Below are 18424 nucleotides of genomic sequence, written 5' to 3' on the forward strand. Positions count from 1 at the left end.
CTATGTAATTATATGCACAGATTGCAGATCCACGGGCTTTTTTTTTTTTTTTTTTTTTTTTAAGGAGGCATTGCTGTTCGATTCTGCTGATCATAAAGTACTCTGGGTGGTACACACACCTTGTTCCCGGAGCAGAGGCACAGCTGCTGACCTGTATGCCCAGTGGCTGAAGTTTAGCTCTGCAGGCACTCCTTTTGGGGTGGCTCTCTCGGGTTCAGGGGGTTCCCTTTCATCCTGCTAAGCTGCCTTGGACACTATTTCCACAGCCCCATAGCTTCCCTTAATCTTCATTCAGGCCCAGGATTTGAGAACCTTGGCTGAAAAGACACCCATCCTCAGCTGGGTTATGAGGTAACTCCCCACCCTGCGTGGACACTGCCCGTGGGCATCATGGGACACATAGGGTCCCTCTCTGGCACCTGTCAGAAGGTACCAGGTGAGCCAGGGGCTAGCAAAAGACCAAGGCTGAGTCTGGACTCTTATTTTTAGTTATCCTTGCTCCCTGCAATGTGAGCACATCTTTGCTGCCTGGGGCAAGGCAGTAATTATTTATTTTTCATGTATGCATTCATTCATATACTTATGCACTCATCCATTCCAAAGATCTTATCTAGCATCTTCTGTGTACCATTCTTATGGGAAGGGATTAATTAGTAAAACATCTTACCGGACACCTTAAGATGCTTTACCAGAAGTCTGTAGTTTTACCAGAATATGGTGGGATAGGAGACTCTAAAGCCTAAATTTCGTGACCTTCCTCCTTAATTTTTCTACCTCCATCATGATTTTTGCCAGATCTTAATGCCACCTCCAGTATTATTAAATTTACTCTCAAAGTTTTATCTCATTATAGGCTATCCTACCTGTAAAATCATGTTTAATGGGTTATTTTTTTGTCTGCACGTTAAACACATGGCTATGGAATGAAAAGTGTACATTCATTATTCTTGTTCCTCATTAAAGTGTCTTGGAGACAGTGGTATCCTCCATTCCACTCTTGATGAGGAAATATGGTCTCAATCCGTAGCTTCCTGTACTCATGCCCCACCCGTCTTCTGTGAAAGTGTCTCTATGTGACATAAAATAGAGAAACATTAGCCCACGTTCTTCCACGTTAGCACTTGACGGCGTCGCCCACCTTTCCCACCATCTCGAGTTTGCTTTCTCAGGGCTTTTCTCACTTTACCAATTGCTGTTTTCCTTGCCACACTAAGAAAAGCATTTTATGCATAAATATTGCTTCCGTATTTGTGGAATCCATGTGAAAGAGTTTATTTCCTCTCTAATCATTTAACCACAAGTTCCTCATCTCAGTGGAGTAACATGGGCGTTCATGGTGGTAAGAGAAATTGGAAGAGGCTTTTAGGAAGATGAAATCCTGTCTTTCTCACAGGCATTAAAGGGAAGGTGAGGTGGGGACCAAAAAACACTCACAATTGAAGGGACTTTAGCACAGGCAAGGGAAATACTGAAAGGTGCTCTTTTTTTTTTATTAGAGGTTGAACACAGACTGTGTTTTCAAAGTCGAGGAGGGGCAGACACACCCTGACTGTTAGGGAATCTGATCAGTGAGGAGACGTTGCCCCCAGCTGCACTGGGGTCTGGGAAATAAGTGTCACCAAGTTAACTCGAGAGAACAGCTTTGTGGCCATCTGGGATTGGGCAAGAAATTACATAAGCATCACCCTCCAGAGTCTCAGTAACTCTTCAGTCTGGCAAGAGTCTCTATAACTTACGGTCTAGAAGCTTTCAAACTTTCGTAAACTACTGTATCATTTAAACAAAATTCCTTTTGGAAAACCAATTTGTAAACCAGATGACAGCAGAGATGCTCTAATGGAATGGGAAATGAGGGGGCCTGGAAGTCCCACCTACATGACTCCCACTTTGTCCCCCAACCCCTCTTCTTTAGCAAAATCCCAATTTCTATGGGACAATGAGGGTTCAGTGCAGTGATGCTCAAAAGCCATGGATCTAATCCAGGACTCCGATTTTCCAGTTGAAACTAAAGGACAGAGTATTTGCCTACTGGCCTGGGGTCACACTTCTGCGGGGATGGGAGGACGAGGATGGAGGAAAGAGCAGATAGAGTTTGGACTAACACCTTCTTCTCCTGGTCTGAGTCCAGAGCTGGTGACTGAAAAGCACTACGTATTTTGTCACAACATCAGGGATGTTGACATGGATTGGAAATTGGATACCTAAAGTACCTTTTTGTTAGATTTTTTCCTAAATTAACAAAGAGTTACAAGTTTTGTTTAAGCAACAAGCCTCAAAGATTCACGTGGTCCTGAATCTTAAAATTTCCCATTAGGTATTCATACCGGAACGCACGCAACTCCTGGGCTGGCGCTAGTGAGTGATCCGAGGGTGAAAAAGAACACATAACAATCTAGAACAAAAAGAGTGATTAAATCCTACCAAAATCCTAGCAATGCTTGCACTCAGCATAGTTTCCAACAAAAACTCAAAACATGTTAAAAATTGTCTTGCCCTTCACATCCAAATGTTTTTTTTTTTCTCTGTGAGCTTCTTCTTTCCCCATAATCTTCTTTTGGATGTAATTTAGTGGAAATTATCCTGCTCCCCTTTGTCCCCCGGGAGATGACAGGCTTCCGAGGGCTCTCATGAGGGTGGCTATGCCAACTGGTTCCTATTCCCGAACAGGCAAAGTATTTCCATGCTGGCTGCTCTGTGGAAAGAGGACTCAAATGTATTTGGATTTTTCCATATTAAACTCCATTTGGGAATTTTACTTTTGCTTTATTTTTTTATGTTGGGAAAGTCAATCTTTTTAATTTTATAGTTCAATTTGAGTGTCAGATATTTTTATTTTTTACTGGTTTTTTTTATTTTTTTCAATCCTACAAGTCTGGAAATGGCCTTTAGCCAGAAGCTTTAAATATTTAATACTGTTTCCTTTTGGGAGCAACATGAGGGAAAGATTTGTCCCACCCCCAAATTTTCTCCCTATCTATGGCCAGGTAGTGGCGTTATGGACAACCACTCTGTCCCAGACACTTAGCAGACACTTTGCACCTTTGGCGACTTCGGTCCTCATGGTTATCCTCTGGATACAAATGATTGACATATCAACCCTACATCACTCACTGATATGTGTCTGTGAGACTCCAGTCCACCTCTAGCAGTCTTCATGGAGCTCTTGTCACCAGACATGACATACACACTCTGGGTATAGAAACTGCCTCCATGACAGAGAGTTAATGTTGTGAGATACTAGGCTGTCTAATGTCATGCCATGTCTACAGCAATGTCTCTGTGCCATCACCCAGTCCCTAAGGGCTGATAGAATCTTCTCCTTCAAGCTACCACTCCATCACCCTTATTTCCTTTACCCAAATTAATGAAATTGCAGCTTATGATTACTATCTCAACTTAGCAACTGTTTACAAATGATTGTTGAATAAACTAATGAATGAATAAATAGATACTCAATGACACAAACAAAAGGGTCATTTCTTTTTAGGCTCAATTGCCTGCAAAAAGTAACATACGTACCCATGATTGGATTTTTATCTCTTTCACTCTCCTAAGATCAAAATGATTGAAAGGATCAGAGGAAACATTTGAACATATCTATTGAGTGGAGATGTTGAATGAAGCACAGCACGGTTACTTTTGGCTACTTGCATGTCATGCTATAACCATTTAACCTCTGATTACTTTGAGCATTTTACTAATTTGTTTGGAATAATATTTCTCCATCTAAATATTTTTATTAGACATTATGGGAAAGGCTTCTCAGGAACACATCCTTCAAACCAGCTTACAGACTTTTGCAGCTGTTGCTCTCCACTGAGGATGCTCAGACCAAGGGCCCTGGAGGGGACACGTGCTGCTCGTACCATGGCTTTGCTCATGTCTGTGATACGGAGTTCAGATGCATGAGGAAGCTCAGGACATCCTTATGAGATTTTGATAATGCGGCAGTGCCCAGGCTATGACTTGCTCATTTGGGAATCTCTGATGTATATGCCTTTGTTGCCTCCCGATTTTTTTTTTTCCCTGTTATTCAGGTTTTAAATCATGTTCTATTGCAGCAGAATTTTTCTGTGTTTTTGGCAAGGTGGAATGTTCACTGTGCCCACAAGTCTTTTATCCAGTTCTTTTTCATTTTTCTCAACTACTCATGCCCCTGCTACAATTCATTGCAAGGAGAGCTGGTTTTCTGGGTCAGTCAACACTTCTAAGTGGTAGGCAAGAGAAACAGCAATTAAAACATTTACTGAGCCCTCAACAACTTTAACACCACGGTAATTTATCCTCACGATAATCCTGTGGAAGAGTCGGGGCAGATAGTACTATTTCTATCTTATGGCTGAAGAAACTGTGGCAACTTTCCATGATTAATCCAGTTCAGGTTGTCCCACTCACAAGTGGAAGAGGTAGAAACGTGAGATTAGGTCTTTGGTTACAAAATCAGGTGGCTCCACTCCATACAAAACATTAAACCACGCAGACATCTTTATATACTTGACTTTGGAATGTATTTTTTAGTTCTAGTAGAAAATTATTTTGGAAACAGCCAATGAGACAGCACAGTCCCTTTTTGGCTAAAGTCCCCTTGTGAGTTCAGCCCCTCTCTCTTCCATGTGCGTGTTTCTTTTGGTACAGATTTTTCCTCCCATCCTGCGAGCAAGTCTGCTCTGAAAGAGCCTGATGATCACAGTGATAACTATGATTTCAACTGGCTGCTCCTCAAGCATCTCTCTTCTCTTTACCATCAGTCTCACCACTAAGCTTAACTTTGACTTTAACTCCTTGTACTGAACTCTCAATGGCTACAAATAACACCCACCATCAAGTCAAACGGTTTTTTCTCAGTTCACATTCTCATTGATCCTTTTTTTGTGTTTGATCTTCAACTTGGAAATCCTTCTTTCCCTGGCTTGGGAGTTTCTGTGCTTTGCTTTTTCTCCCTGTACCTTTCTGATTACTTCCTCACCTTTGCTGGCATCTCTTCCTTTTCCCTCTTCCTGAATCTAGTCATTCACCGAGGTCTTGCTCTGAGTTCTCCTTTTTAATCTCTGGTCATTTTTTTTCCCAGGACAGTTTCATCTACTTCTGTAAATTTAACCAGCATCCTTATTCACCCTGAACTAAAGTTTTTCCTGAACTCCCACCTCAGTTTCAGTTGCCACCAGGGCATCTCCATCTGGACAGATCTGGCATCATTTTCTTCTAACCGGGACTCCTGTTCCTCACTTTCCTACTTCTCACCTGGCACAGAGCTTCCTAAACCACAGACTTGAGCTCACATACCTGCTCTCACAATTACTAGCTATAACCTATTACTCAATCTTCTTATGTCTTGATTTTTCTCATCTAAAAAATAGAAATAATAACAGCCTCTCCTTAGATCATTTTCCTGTGGCTGAAATAAGATAATTTGTGTACAATGTGTTAGTACAATGACTGGAATATGGTGAGCACACGAAAGGTGGATCTCCTCCGCTACCACCTTCGTTTGAACCACCGCCATTTCTTGCCGGGACAATAGGCCTTCTCGTTTCTATTCTGGCTACTCTGCAATGTACGCTCAATGCAGTGAGCATACGCTGCTTTGCTCAAAACACGGCAAGGGGTCCCCGATTTTGATTTTACTCAGAGTGAAAAATGAAAGTCCGTGTGGTGGACTACAGGGACCTTTCTGATCTGGCTCATTTCTTACCTCAGTTCCTACTCTTGCTTCCCTCGCTCTGCTGGAGCCACACTGACCACTTGCTTTTCCTGAATCCATTGTGTCCATCATATCTTTGCCTTGGCTCTTCCTCCTTCTTGAACACTCTCCCTTGGGTGTTCACGTGGCCAGTGCCCATTCTTCCTTCAAGCCTTCTCTGAAGGGAAGCCCCTCAAACCCTCCAGAGTCCTCTGTTTTTCCTCTTTCCTAGGGCCCTGCTGTCAGGTTGTAAGAGCAAATGTATGTACATACTAGGCTGTTTTATACAAGGGACTTGAGTGTCCACGGATTTTGGTAACTGCAGGGAGTCCTGGAGCCCAAACACCTGCAGATACTGAGAGACAACTCTTTTCATTTATACTGAGGGGTTTAAGCAGTCTCTGTATACAGAGGAACCAGCATCTATTGCACATTTTATATAAATGTATCTCACATCTACAAACATATGTATCTATGTAACAATATATACATAAATACCCTTAACACAGTGCCTGCAAAAGAAGATGTACACCTAGTTCTATAGAGAGTATATGTCATAGGGTAACATATTGAGATGTAAAATTGTATTTTTTTTATTCTGTAGTTTCTCCTGAACTTGCCAAGAACTGTCTCAGACATCCCTGCAGGACTATAATCAAAAGCCACTTGATTTGAAGGCAATCTCTCTTTCCAACCTCGGGAAAACCTAAGACCATTTGAGAAGGTTATGCCAGGCGTCCTCAGCTAAGAAGGGAAAGGAAAAGTGTTTGAGGGAAGCATGAGAGAGAGGGGTAATTTCTTTAACCGGAAAGGGGAATTTTGGGGCAGTTCCCACCAGGCGTGAATCTTGCTCCTTTCCCAGCTCCCTGGAAGCTCCTGAGGTGGCCATGGGGTGGGTCTTGGGAGTCCGGATTCCTTAGAGCTGCTGAATCCTTCCACAGTACAAGTAAGGAAAAATGGAAACTCAGACATTATCTTTTCCAAGGCACCAGCAGATGGCAGAGTGGAGATTTAAGCCCAGAGCTGTCTGTTAGAAAGTCATTGCACGTCCTGTTAGAAATATCAGTGCTTTTTGCACAAAACTGTGGCTTTCTAATGATAGTGAGCGATGAAAATTACCTTATATATGGGGAGGGGATGTGTAAGAGAATGTTCTTTCAAGTACTTTCCAAAGGGTGTGGTAGATAAAGCACCAAATTTTGAATCAAATGAGGTAGGTTTGAATCACAGATGAGCAATCTTGGGTGTTATCAAATGCAAAAAGGAAATAAAAGGAAATAAACATGCCCAGCCTATTTGTTTATGATGTAACTGAACTGATAGGCACTTTGTAAATTGAATGACTGCATATTGTAATTATTACCTCTTGACCTTTAAGACTGTCCCTGTGATCAAGTCCTGTATAACAATAAGGGTTCACAGACATGAAACTCACTTTCTGGATTTATAGTTAGTATTTTTTGAAATAAAAGATAAATTTGTCCCTAGAACATTAATTAAAATTCTACACATGCATTACAAATTTAATATACCCTCATCGATTGATATAGGCAGCTTGATTGCCAAAGTAGAATTATCAGATGTACATTAACTCCTCTAAGAGTGCAGAGATATCCCCGATCACTTACTTTAACCTTCTTACATTGCAGATGAGAAAATTGTGCCCCTAACTTTTCATTTGTTTCCTTTCATTGGAAGCAAAACTATTGGAATGGTTGCAACCATAAGACCTGACAAGAATGTATCAATATGCTAAATATTGCTAGAAAATAAATATCTATAATGTAAATTAAATATGATTCTTGAATAAATTGTTATTATGTTATGAGATAAAGAAAGTCAACAGGAATGTAGTTTTTGGCTAAACGCACAGCATAGACCAACACAGTGAGTTGCCTCCTTTATTAATTTTGGATCCTTGCCCAAGAAACAGCCACATTATACAGTGTTGTATCATCACCGTCACCTTCATTGCCGGGAGCTAAACGTGAGTCTAAAGGTAAATGTCAAGGTGGCAAATTACTTAGTTGCATAAATCATGGCCAGGAAGTCATGGATCATACACACCCACCTTTAGTTTTATCTTATCATTTTGCTTTCAATCATGCTGAGGAGTTTTACTGATAAACATAGTTATGTTAAGGATCCGTTGTTACTCTGTGGCCTAACACGTACCAGGATCATACCCCAGGATGGAATTTTTCCTCAAAGCAGCGTTTGTTTGTTTGTTTGTTTTCTGCTGACTGATGGGGATTAAATGCTTAGGTGGATTTCCAGCACCTCTCTTTTGGTAAATCCTTGGACCACCAGGGGTTTAATCCCCCTATATTCTTTGCTTTTCTCTGAAGCACTTTTATTCTACTTCAGAGATACTTAAGAAATTTACTTCGTGTGCAGGAGGTAATGCTTGTTAGCTGAGTGAGCTAATAGTTTAATTTATTGTTTATAGCCTGACTACTTCCAAAAAGGATTTATTGCTGAATTATTCGCTGACTGAATTAATTAATATGCTTTGGGGAGCATTTTCTCAGTTGTTATATTTATTGGATAAAATTTCATGTTTTTTGAAATTTAATGTTAAAATATAATTAGCAAGTTGAATACTTAATATTCTTCCCTCTACAATTTAACTCAGAAGAAAATCTTCTCTTCGCATTAGTCCCCAGATATGGTGTGTTCTCTCATGGTATCACACTTCTGTACGTGCTCTCCCCTTCCTCTCCACACTTGGCCCGAGAGGCTCCTACTGGTTCATGACATCCACAAGGAAGCATTGTTCTTTAAGAGCATTGTTCTTTAGGAGAACAGTGTGAACAGTGTGTTTGTTTTCATCAGGAACCATCTGATTGGGAAGAATGACAAACTGAATTAAAGGGAAGTTTATTTTAAAGAATCAGGGATCACGTAGACTCTGACAATGGGAAGTGGTTTTGAGGGTGGGTTGGCAGGTGGAATTAGATTCCTCCAGCCCCTCCAGCAGCTTTTCTCGGCTGGCCCTACCCCATTTCTCACCAGGCAGAGCCCTGCCTTTCCTGTTAGCGCTCGGCAGAGCAGAGCACCGAGCGGCTGCTGTTCAGCAAGGCGCGTGATGAATTTCTGGACATGTTTCACAGTCCGTATGTGAATAACAGGCTGTAAGGGCTTCTGCCAATAGAGATAGTTACTGTTTTTTCTTATTTTCAGTAAGAAAACCTGGACTGTAATATACCCCTTTCCTTGTAGACTGTAGATGACAAGGTGTGACCAACAGCTTCAGACGCTTTAACTTTTCATCCCAAGACCCTAAAATTTGCTCTCAGGGAGCCCCTGGCTTGAGCTTCAGGAGACAGTTTAACACAGATTAGCCACTGAACAGCTGCTCCGTCTCCTCCCCTCGCAGACTGCTGGCCTCACCTTGACGTGGCGCTTTCCTCTGCCCTCCTGGGACCCCACAGCCAGTTCAACATATTCTCTGAAGGTCTGTTGGCTGCCTGGCCGCTCCCAGCTTATGTCCAAGCCAAGAATTGTTTTGTTGGGAGAACAATTACAGTGGATTTATAATAAGGAACGTGGAGAGTCTCACAGAATCCAGTCTCAGGACAGCCTTCCCGAGAAATGGGACGATCACGGCTCTGTCTGTCTCCGCCCTTCCCTCTCAGTCTGTCTCTCCCTCATGTTCTCAACCTCAGCCTGAATGTGTGCTTTTGGTTCTCTTTCTGTAGGCCAGTTTTGCTTCAAGGAGGGTGCTCCCCCATAGCATCATTCTGAGCAGGACTTTGACATGTCGTGGTCCTGATCCTGGTTCCGACCCCAGGTGATCTTACAGACCCTGTCCACACCATGGCCTGACTGTGTGTTCTGGGTCTGTTGTTTCTAATTCTGGGGAAGAACATCAAACAGACTCTGCTTTATTCTTGTGCCCTCTCTAATCCAATCGGCCTTGGGCGCACCTTTTGAGACTGTTGGTAAAAGTGTTGCCAAATGCAAGTTCATGTGCCCAATGCACAGTGAGGCCAAACAAAACAAAATGTCAGAGTTTGGAGGAGAGAAAGATTTACTGCTGGGCCAAGGAAGGAGGACAACGGGGTAGCTTATGCCCAAGAAAGGCCCAGACTCCCCAAAGAGTTTCAGCAAAGCATATTTAAAGGTCAGGTAAGGGGGAGGCTTACAAGGTGCATGATCAGCTGTGCATGGCTCCCTGACTGGTAGATGTTGAGTTAACAGGGCAGTCAACTCTGTCAAACCCTAGGGGCCAGTAGGGCTGGGGACCATGTGTGCTCCATCATCAAACAGTTCATTTTTTCCCTTTGGTGGTGGATTTAAGCATCTGAAAAACTCAGGAGATGTACATGAGATACTATTATCTGGGTACTTCAGAGAGGAGCTGCAGCAGAGGATATGGGGAAGGGGTCTGTCCCAGGAAGGCCTCTGCAGTGTGCCAGGCAGTGGGTACAGGGAGCATATGGGCTGGGGGTGGGGGCAGAAAGCTTGGCATGTTTAGGGAACTTCAATGGTCAGAGTGTAGCATTCAGGATCGGCCGTAACAAGAGACGTCATAAAGAAGTAAACAGGGCTAGAATTATGAAGGGCCTTGATGCCATGCTAGGGAGCTGAAGGAGGTACAAAGCCAGGCTCTCCCCCTTTCAGACCCTGACAAGTCTCCTACCTTCTACCTGGAGGAGGCGCCGTCCCTCCTGCCCTTCCCCAACTCACCATTTGCCCTGTGGGTTTCAGCTTAGATGCACCTCCTCTGAAATCCTTCCCTCACCTCCCAGATCTTGGGTTGGTCGCTGTGTGTGTCCCCAACTCTGTGTGCTTGGTCTGAGCCGTGCGTGTAACCCACCCTGTGTCCCGACTGCCTGTTCACTTTGCTGTTTCTTCCCCTAGAATATAAGCAGGAAACTTGTCTGAACTTATCTTCATCCCCTACCGTAGTACCTGGCAATCTGGGACACTCGGTAAACATCAGTGTAAGAAATGAATAGATCAGTGCCTGAACGGGGTGGAGATAAGGCAAGCCACAGCAGCACTGCCTTCCTTGCTTGAAGGTTAAGTCTGGGTCAGCGTCTCAGGTAGACCAGTTGGTGCTCTCTTGGCCCCTAGTCTATGAGGAACGAAAGCTCTCCTGTGGACTGTCTGGTCCCAGCCCTGCGACTCTGGATGAGAATTCTCTCCAGACAGCCCTCTCTTCCTTGCTCAGTATCCACTTCCTATATGACCAATCTTGATTACTTTCCTGATGTGATTCTGTATTTCATCATCTCAATCCTTTCCCTTCTTCACTCGCTTCTCCCTGATTTCCTCCCCTGACCTACTTAAACACCCCTCCACTCATCATCTGCTCATCATTGGATCATCCATGAGGGTTCACACATTCCTGTCCCAGACTGTCCACACCTCCAGCACGTCACATCCTCTTTCCTATATAAATGTAATAATTCACATCCTTCACTCTCAGCAACAGCAAGAAGAGGCAATCTATAATTGTAGATGAGGATACACCTAGTATCCGACTTTACCTCATTAACGACTGTCATGCTTCAAGTCAGCACCATGGAAGAGTGGTCAAATACATATCTACCGTGCGTGTGCTCTATACTCGACATCGCAGGGCCCCAGGGCTTGGTTTTGGGGGCCACTTCTCTTCTCTATTCTTACTCCATTGTTAAGCTCATCCAGTTTCAAGACTGTAAAACCATCTATGTGCTGATGACCCCCACATTTGTTTCTAAGCCAGATCTCTTCCTTAAGCTCCAGGCTCATATATCGGGCATCACTGTATGGATGTGATGACAGACATCTCCTCTGCCAAAGCCTGCCCCACCCCCACCCCTCACATCTCCACTGACGGCAGCTTAGCAGCTGCTCCCTTCTAGTTGCTTGGTCTGAAAGACTTGAAGTCCATTCGAAACTCTTCTCTGTTTTCACACTTCACAGCCCATCCATCACTAAGTCCTGCTGGTTCTATTTTCAAATATATTCGGGATAACTTCTCTCCACTTCCACTGCTGGTTGGAGCCACCATCCTCTCTTGCCTGGAACACTGCAGTAGCCTCCTAACAGGTCTCTGTGCTCCCACCTGGCTCCCTCCCCTACAATCTAATCGAATAGAGCTTCCAGAGGAGCTTCTGACCCAGTCCCTCCGATGGCTCCTTCCTTTCACTCAAAGTGAAAACCAAAGTTTCACACCGGCCTCTATAGCCCCACTTTGATTCACTCCCGTCTCAAACCTTACCTCTCTGACTGTATCTCCTGGTACTCCCTTCACCACTTACTTCCCTGCTGTGAGCAGTCTTCTTGCTGTTCGTTGAATATGCTGAGCTCAGGATTCGCCAGAGCAGCTGCTCTCTCTGTCTGGACTGCTCTTCCCCCCGTTCACCTGCCAAGCTCTCTCGCCTCCTTCCTCTTGGTTCAGATTCCACCTTCTCCGTGAGGCTCACTTGACCACACTGTAGTATTTATATTGCAGCCCATCACCACCCCGGCCCTCTTCACTTGAAATCCCCTTACCTCACACTGCCTTTTTTCTTTTTTTAATAGCATGTATCTCCTTCTAACAGTGTATTTACAGTCTATAATTCTAGTTTCTTGTCTGCTCTCTTGTGAATGTAAGTCCTAAGAAGGCAAACATCTCTGTCCATTTTGTTCACGGATGTATCCAAATTTATCCAAGCTCTTAGCAGTGTGCTCAGCATATAGTGAATACTTAGGAAATATTGCCCAAAAGAAGGAATGAGTGAGGAAGCAAATGAATGTCCCTCATCCTGTCTTTATTTCCATGTCGGCGGCGGTATCATCCCCAAACTGTGAGCCCCAGAAAGGGTAGGAGGGGCTCTTGTCCTTCCTTAGCAGAGTTTTGACCTAGATTTCTGCAAACTATAATCTTGTGGTTGTGACTCTCCCTGCAAGTCCTCACTTGCTCACGAGGAGGTAATTTGAATCTGATTAATCACAAATCTGACTTGGGCTGAGAAAAAGACTCTTTGTCTGCCTCGGAGTCAACATGTAATACACACATTTCTAATACATACATTTGTAACGTACAGAAGAGTTGCCGTTTTCAGATGTAGACCTTGTCAGGGATGTTGATTTGATGTTCTGTAGCAGATCTGTAAAAGAATTTCATGCCTTTAAACATTTATTTGTGGTCTCATGTATCACATGCTGTCCCAGGAGTGGGGAAGCCCTCCACAATATTCTTTTATGAGTCACCCACGCCCTTTCCTCCGGTATCAGGTTTTGCAGTGATTTTTTTTTTAAATGGATTAATCCCAATTGAAAAATCATCAAGTATTCTTGAATTATGAAATATCTACTTTATATATTAATAACAAACCATATTCCTATACACTTAGATGCACATGAAATATTTTATTACATGACATAACACTCTTTAAGTGGAAAAATAATAGAAAGTGGCACTTATAGGAACTACTCAAGTTATGAACCTTTAACTTGTGAATGTGTGTGTCATACATCCATTCCTGGGTCACTCCGACCAACTACAAAGTTGCTCAACCTGCTACAAAGAGCCAACCCCTTTCTCTGTCTGTATCCCAACTCCTGCCCTATTACCTCCATCAGTCCTCTCTTTGTTCTCTCCCTTTGCTTTCATCACATTTATAGATCAATTCACATCAACGCTAAGAGTAGGGAGGCAGCAGAGTGGGATCAAACCTAAGCTTGGTGTCGGACAAGGTGAATTCGATCCCTGGCTCAGTCGTTTATTACCTGTGTGTCCTTGAGGACATGGCTTAACCTCTCTGAGCAGCCATCCTTGTATTTGTAAAATTGGTTTCATAGTCTCTATTTTGTAAATAAGAACCAGGTGAGATGGTATATGCAAAGTATTTGTTTCTGCATTAAAATTGGACTAATAATATGTGTCAGATTTTCACTTCGATTTGTTAATGTCTGAGGGCACCTTGTTTACATGCCAATTCATAGTTTTATGTTTTATAATTAATATTCAATTTATTAAATACAAGTCTTCAGGTTTCGTAAGACTTTAACTTTCTAATCTTGTTTATTAATCTAGTAAATGTATATAAAAATAAGTACAATCACTTTCACTAGCTTTTTAATTAACATTTAATTGAATTATCCTTAAACACATAACACTATTTACATTCATAAATAATATTTTCACGAACATTTCAAATTACAACTATGATTTTAATATAACTAATTCTTTCAACTAATCCAAATCTATTGTGCCGACTTAAATAAGCAAAGTATTTCTAAGAAAATTTATTACTGTGGTACAGCAAAGAATTGAGTGCCTTAAATAAAATTCTCATACACTTTTTAAACTCTTTAAAAACTGAGAAAACATATGTGAAAAAGTCAGGATGAGTACAAAGCATACCAGAGCATAACACTGTATAAATAAAATTCCCTGTCTTGTGTATATTATTATCATCTTTATGCGTGCTTAAATACCCATCTTCTAGAATTGGCTAGTTTGCTCCCCAACCAAAGAGAAGCTAATGACTATTTCAGATCTGCTACAGCCACTAAAGTGATTGTAAGTCAAGGACAAGGACGTGTCCGCTGCTTCTGGGACGATTCTACCCACATCCCGGTTAGCAAGCCAAATACTTTCTTATAATTAAGCCCTGCCAGCTTCTTCAGTTTTACAGAAAATTGCTTCCACAAGTTATTCCTGCAGGATTTGGGTGGATTCAGCACACTCTTGCCATTGTTTCTTTTCACAGTGGGATCAAAACGAATCTCCGTGTTGCTTGATTTCTGCTTCTGAGCGAGCAACCCATCTCTTCGCTGACTAACGAGACTCTGTAACTGGGTTAAACCTACCATCCCATGGATTTATTGCCAAGGTCCAGTCTGATTCTCAGCTTCTGCTTTTCTCACCTGCCCGCCTCAGTCTAGTGTCACCAGATCCCTTCCTGTAAATGCAAAAACGTATTCCGCATTTCCAAGGAAAAAGGAGCTAAGGCAGTCCTTGAGCACCATCTGGGAGTCAGCAACATGGCACCATTATTGCTGGACTCGTCCTGACAAGGGCCACGAGTCTGGACTGCGGTTTTGGGCCTCTGGTTACAGTCAAGACATATGAGTGACTGTCTCGTCAGCACACAAATGCATTCCAGCCCTTGGGTACAAGACTGCTTGGGGGAAATTTACAGAGGGGAACAGCAGCGGGTGTGAACTTCCCCGTTGTCCATTATCATCTAGGATTGCACAGGGGAATTTAAAGTGGCCAGCTGTCACATGCAAAAAGAAGAACCCAGCCCTTGGGAATTTTAAATTTCAAGATTGAGAAAGAATTAGCTCCTTCTTACTGTGGTCATATAGCAGGGCATCTCGTTCAGGATGGAGTCAAAGCTAAAAAAGATAAGGTCAACCAGGCTAATTTCCAGTCTGTTACCCTAGATGAAATAAAACCTTTTCTTCATGATCTTTGAAATCAGGAAGATATGAAATGAGATCTTGACTCTGCCACTCACCCTATGACCACGGCTAAGTTACTGAATTTATCTAAACTTCTGTTTCTGCACAACCGAGGCAAATCACCAACTCAATAGTTACTATGAGGACTTAGTGAACAATATACATCAAGCCCCTGTTGTCAAACCCAAGTTTGTGTTCCCAATGAACACGGAGGCCAAGCAAGCCGAAATGTTGGCGTTTGGAGCACAGAAGGATTTATTAGTCGAGGAGGTGCCAACCCCGAGGATAGAAGACCCAGACGGGTCCCAAATCCATCTTGTTGGCTGGCCAGGCTGTAAGAGTTTTGCAGGCAAAAGTGGGGAGGGAGGAAGGGTCTCTGTGATGCCCGCTTGCCAGTAAGGTCTCGGCTGCAGACTTTTTGGCACCACCTTGTGACTTTGTCCCCAGTGGTCATGATTATTCTACATGTTTCTGCAAAACGAGCTTGTAAGTCATGGTCTGGTGACCCTTTACCTTCCCTCTGGGAAAGAGCAGAAGCACTAGCTGAGGAGTTTTATCATTTGTTTAGGGCCTATATGATGCTTCAGGGGTTTCAGTTCTCAACTGACCCTCCCAGTGTCATGAGTTCTTAAGTCCCCTTAAAGACAATATCACAACAGTTTGGGGTTGTCAATCAAGGCTTTGGTTTAAGCTAATAATCACAGAAAAACTTGTGGTGGGCTTGCTTTTTCCTTGTTTCTGCTTTCCCTCACTTCCCTGATTAGTAACTGCTTGAATCTGCTCTTTGAAACTCAGAGATGGTGTAGGAAACCAAAGCCTTTTTCTGCAAATGAAAAACAGGGCACATGGAAAGGATTTTGCGTCCGGGACAGCCCTGCTAGCGTCATGCTCTGTTTCACCCTTACTGCAGCGCCCAACAGAAAACACGCAATCAGGAAGCAAAAAGTCCCTTAGTTCCTTTTTCCAATCAAGCAAAGGCATGTGTAAGAACTATGAATCAGGTCTGATGATACAAAATAAATTTATTTTGTTTCCTTCCTGGCCCACCTTCTCCTAAGAATTATCTGATCTATAATTTCTACTTTCTTGTTTTTTTTTAATTGAGTCATAGTCAGTTTACAATGTTGTATCAATTTCCAGTGTAGAGCACAACTTTTCAGTTATACGTGAACATACGTATATTCATTGTCACATTCTTTTTTTTTTTACCGTGAGCTACCACAAGATCTTGTATACATTTCCCTGTGCTATACAGTATAATCTTGTTTATCTACTCTATATATACCTGTCAGTATCTACAAATCCCGAACTCCCAGTCTGTCCCTTCCAAATTCTCTTCATGGTAGATGGAGAGAGATTGGTGCCTCAGTATATGTTCCTTCACCCTACTGTGTAACAGCAATGTGGCTGGGGTGAAATTGACCCATTCTCCTTGCCACAGTGATTGTTCCAGGATGACCACACGGTCGGAGATGATCCAAAAAAGGGGAGGCTTGTTTGGATCAGAAGTGTGGTTTGATGGTTGAGGGTGGTGATGTATAAACCTGATGACCTACCATAGATCTTACGCTGCCACGAGGAAAGCCAGCCCGAAAGTAAAGCTGACCCAGAGGACAGAGTCAAGACAGGAGTAGCACGGAGGAGGACATGGAACCATGATCACCCTACAACTAAAAACTGCCTGACGGCTGTACTTTTAAATCATATGAATTAATAAACTCCTTCGTTTTTATTACTTTAAAAAACTTTCTCCAGCTTTATTGAGGTATAATTGACAAATAAAAACTGCACATGTTTCAGGTGTGTGGTATGATGATTTGCCATACGTCTACATTGTGAAATGATTACCACAATCAAATTAATTAACACATCCATCACCTCGCATAATTTTTTGGGGGGTGTTGAGAACACTTAAGATCTACTCCCAGCATATATCAAATATATAATATAGTATTATTAACCATGCTTTACATTAGATCTCCAGAACACCTTTCCCTGCACAACTGAAGCTTTGTTACCTTTGACCAAAAACTCTGTTTCTTCCATCTACCTAGCCCCAGGCTAACTCCATTCTACTCTTTGCTTTTTTGAGTTTGACTTTATTTTAAATTTCATATATCAATGACATTATGTAGCATTAGCCTTTCTGTGTCCGGCTTACTTCACTTAGCATAATGGCCTCAAGGTTCATTCATGCTGTTGCAAATAGTAGGATTTCCTTTTTTATTTTTTTTTAAAGAAGGCTTAATAATACTGCATTTGTATATACTCCACATTTTCTTTATCCGTTCATCCATCAGTGAACACTTAGGTTGTTTCCATGTCTTGGCCATCATGAATAATGCTGTAACAAACGTGGGAGTGAAGTTCTCCCTTTAAGATACTGATTTCGTTCCTCTGGATATACACCCAGAAGTTGTTTTGTTGGGTCACATGGTAGGTAGCTCTCTAGCTGTAATTTTGTGAGGAACCTCCATACTGTTATCCACAGTGGCTGCACCAATTCACATTCCCACCAACGGTGCTCCAGGGTCCCCTTTTCTGCACATCCTTACCAACACTTATCTTTTGTCTTCCTGATAAACACTTTTCTTTTTAAGCCAGTTGGCATTTTTTGCTACCTGTAGCCAAAAGTATCCCAACATTGATATTTCAATCCAGTTCAATCAGAATTCAACTCCATCACATCACCAAGACTGCTGTTGTTAAGAGCACCCAGTGGCCCACACGATGGAGAATCCTGTTCCTCCATCTCTGCTCAGGGTTAAACTTTTCACCAGATATGCAAATGTACTCAAGTATATTCAGTATAGCATTGGGAATAACAGTAAAATATTTAAAGTAACCTACTGGTATGTTGAATACTGAAAGTCAGCTATGGATGCACACAATTTTATTTGAGTTATTTTTCATTATTTTAACTTCAGATGTATTATATATTTTTCAAATATATTTTTTATATATCATTAAATTATTATTTTATATGATATTTTAATTTACTTTAAACCTATTTATTTTATTTTCATTTTTATGTTTAAATTGTATTTCTTTGCTGTATGCGCCTACTTAATCACTAATTTAGTGACCAAGATGGGACTGAATAAATAGATTACACATTCATTTCATAGAATGCAGCCAATGAAAGAGTGAAGCAAATTCTACACGTACTAATGTGGATTAGTTGCCAAGCTCTAGTCAGTGAAACTAGCAAAGAGCAGAGCAGTGTGAATTTTCATGCTACCATTTCACTTTAAAAGATAATATTTTTGCTTGTATATGTAGGAAATAGCTCTGGAAGGATTCCTAAAAATCCACTTGGTTGCCTCTGAGGAAAGGGACTAGATGGCGATG

This window comes from Camelus dromedarius, chromosome 12 (assembly GCF_036321535.1).
Source record: "Camelus dromedarius isolate mCamDro1 chromosome 12, mCamDro1.pat, whole genome shotgun sequence".
Classification (NCBI taxonomy): Eukaryota; Metazoa; Chordata; class Mammalia; order Artiodactyla; family Camelidae; genus Camelus; species Camelus dromedarius.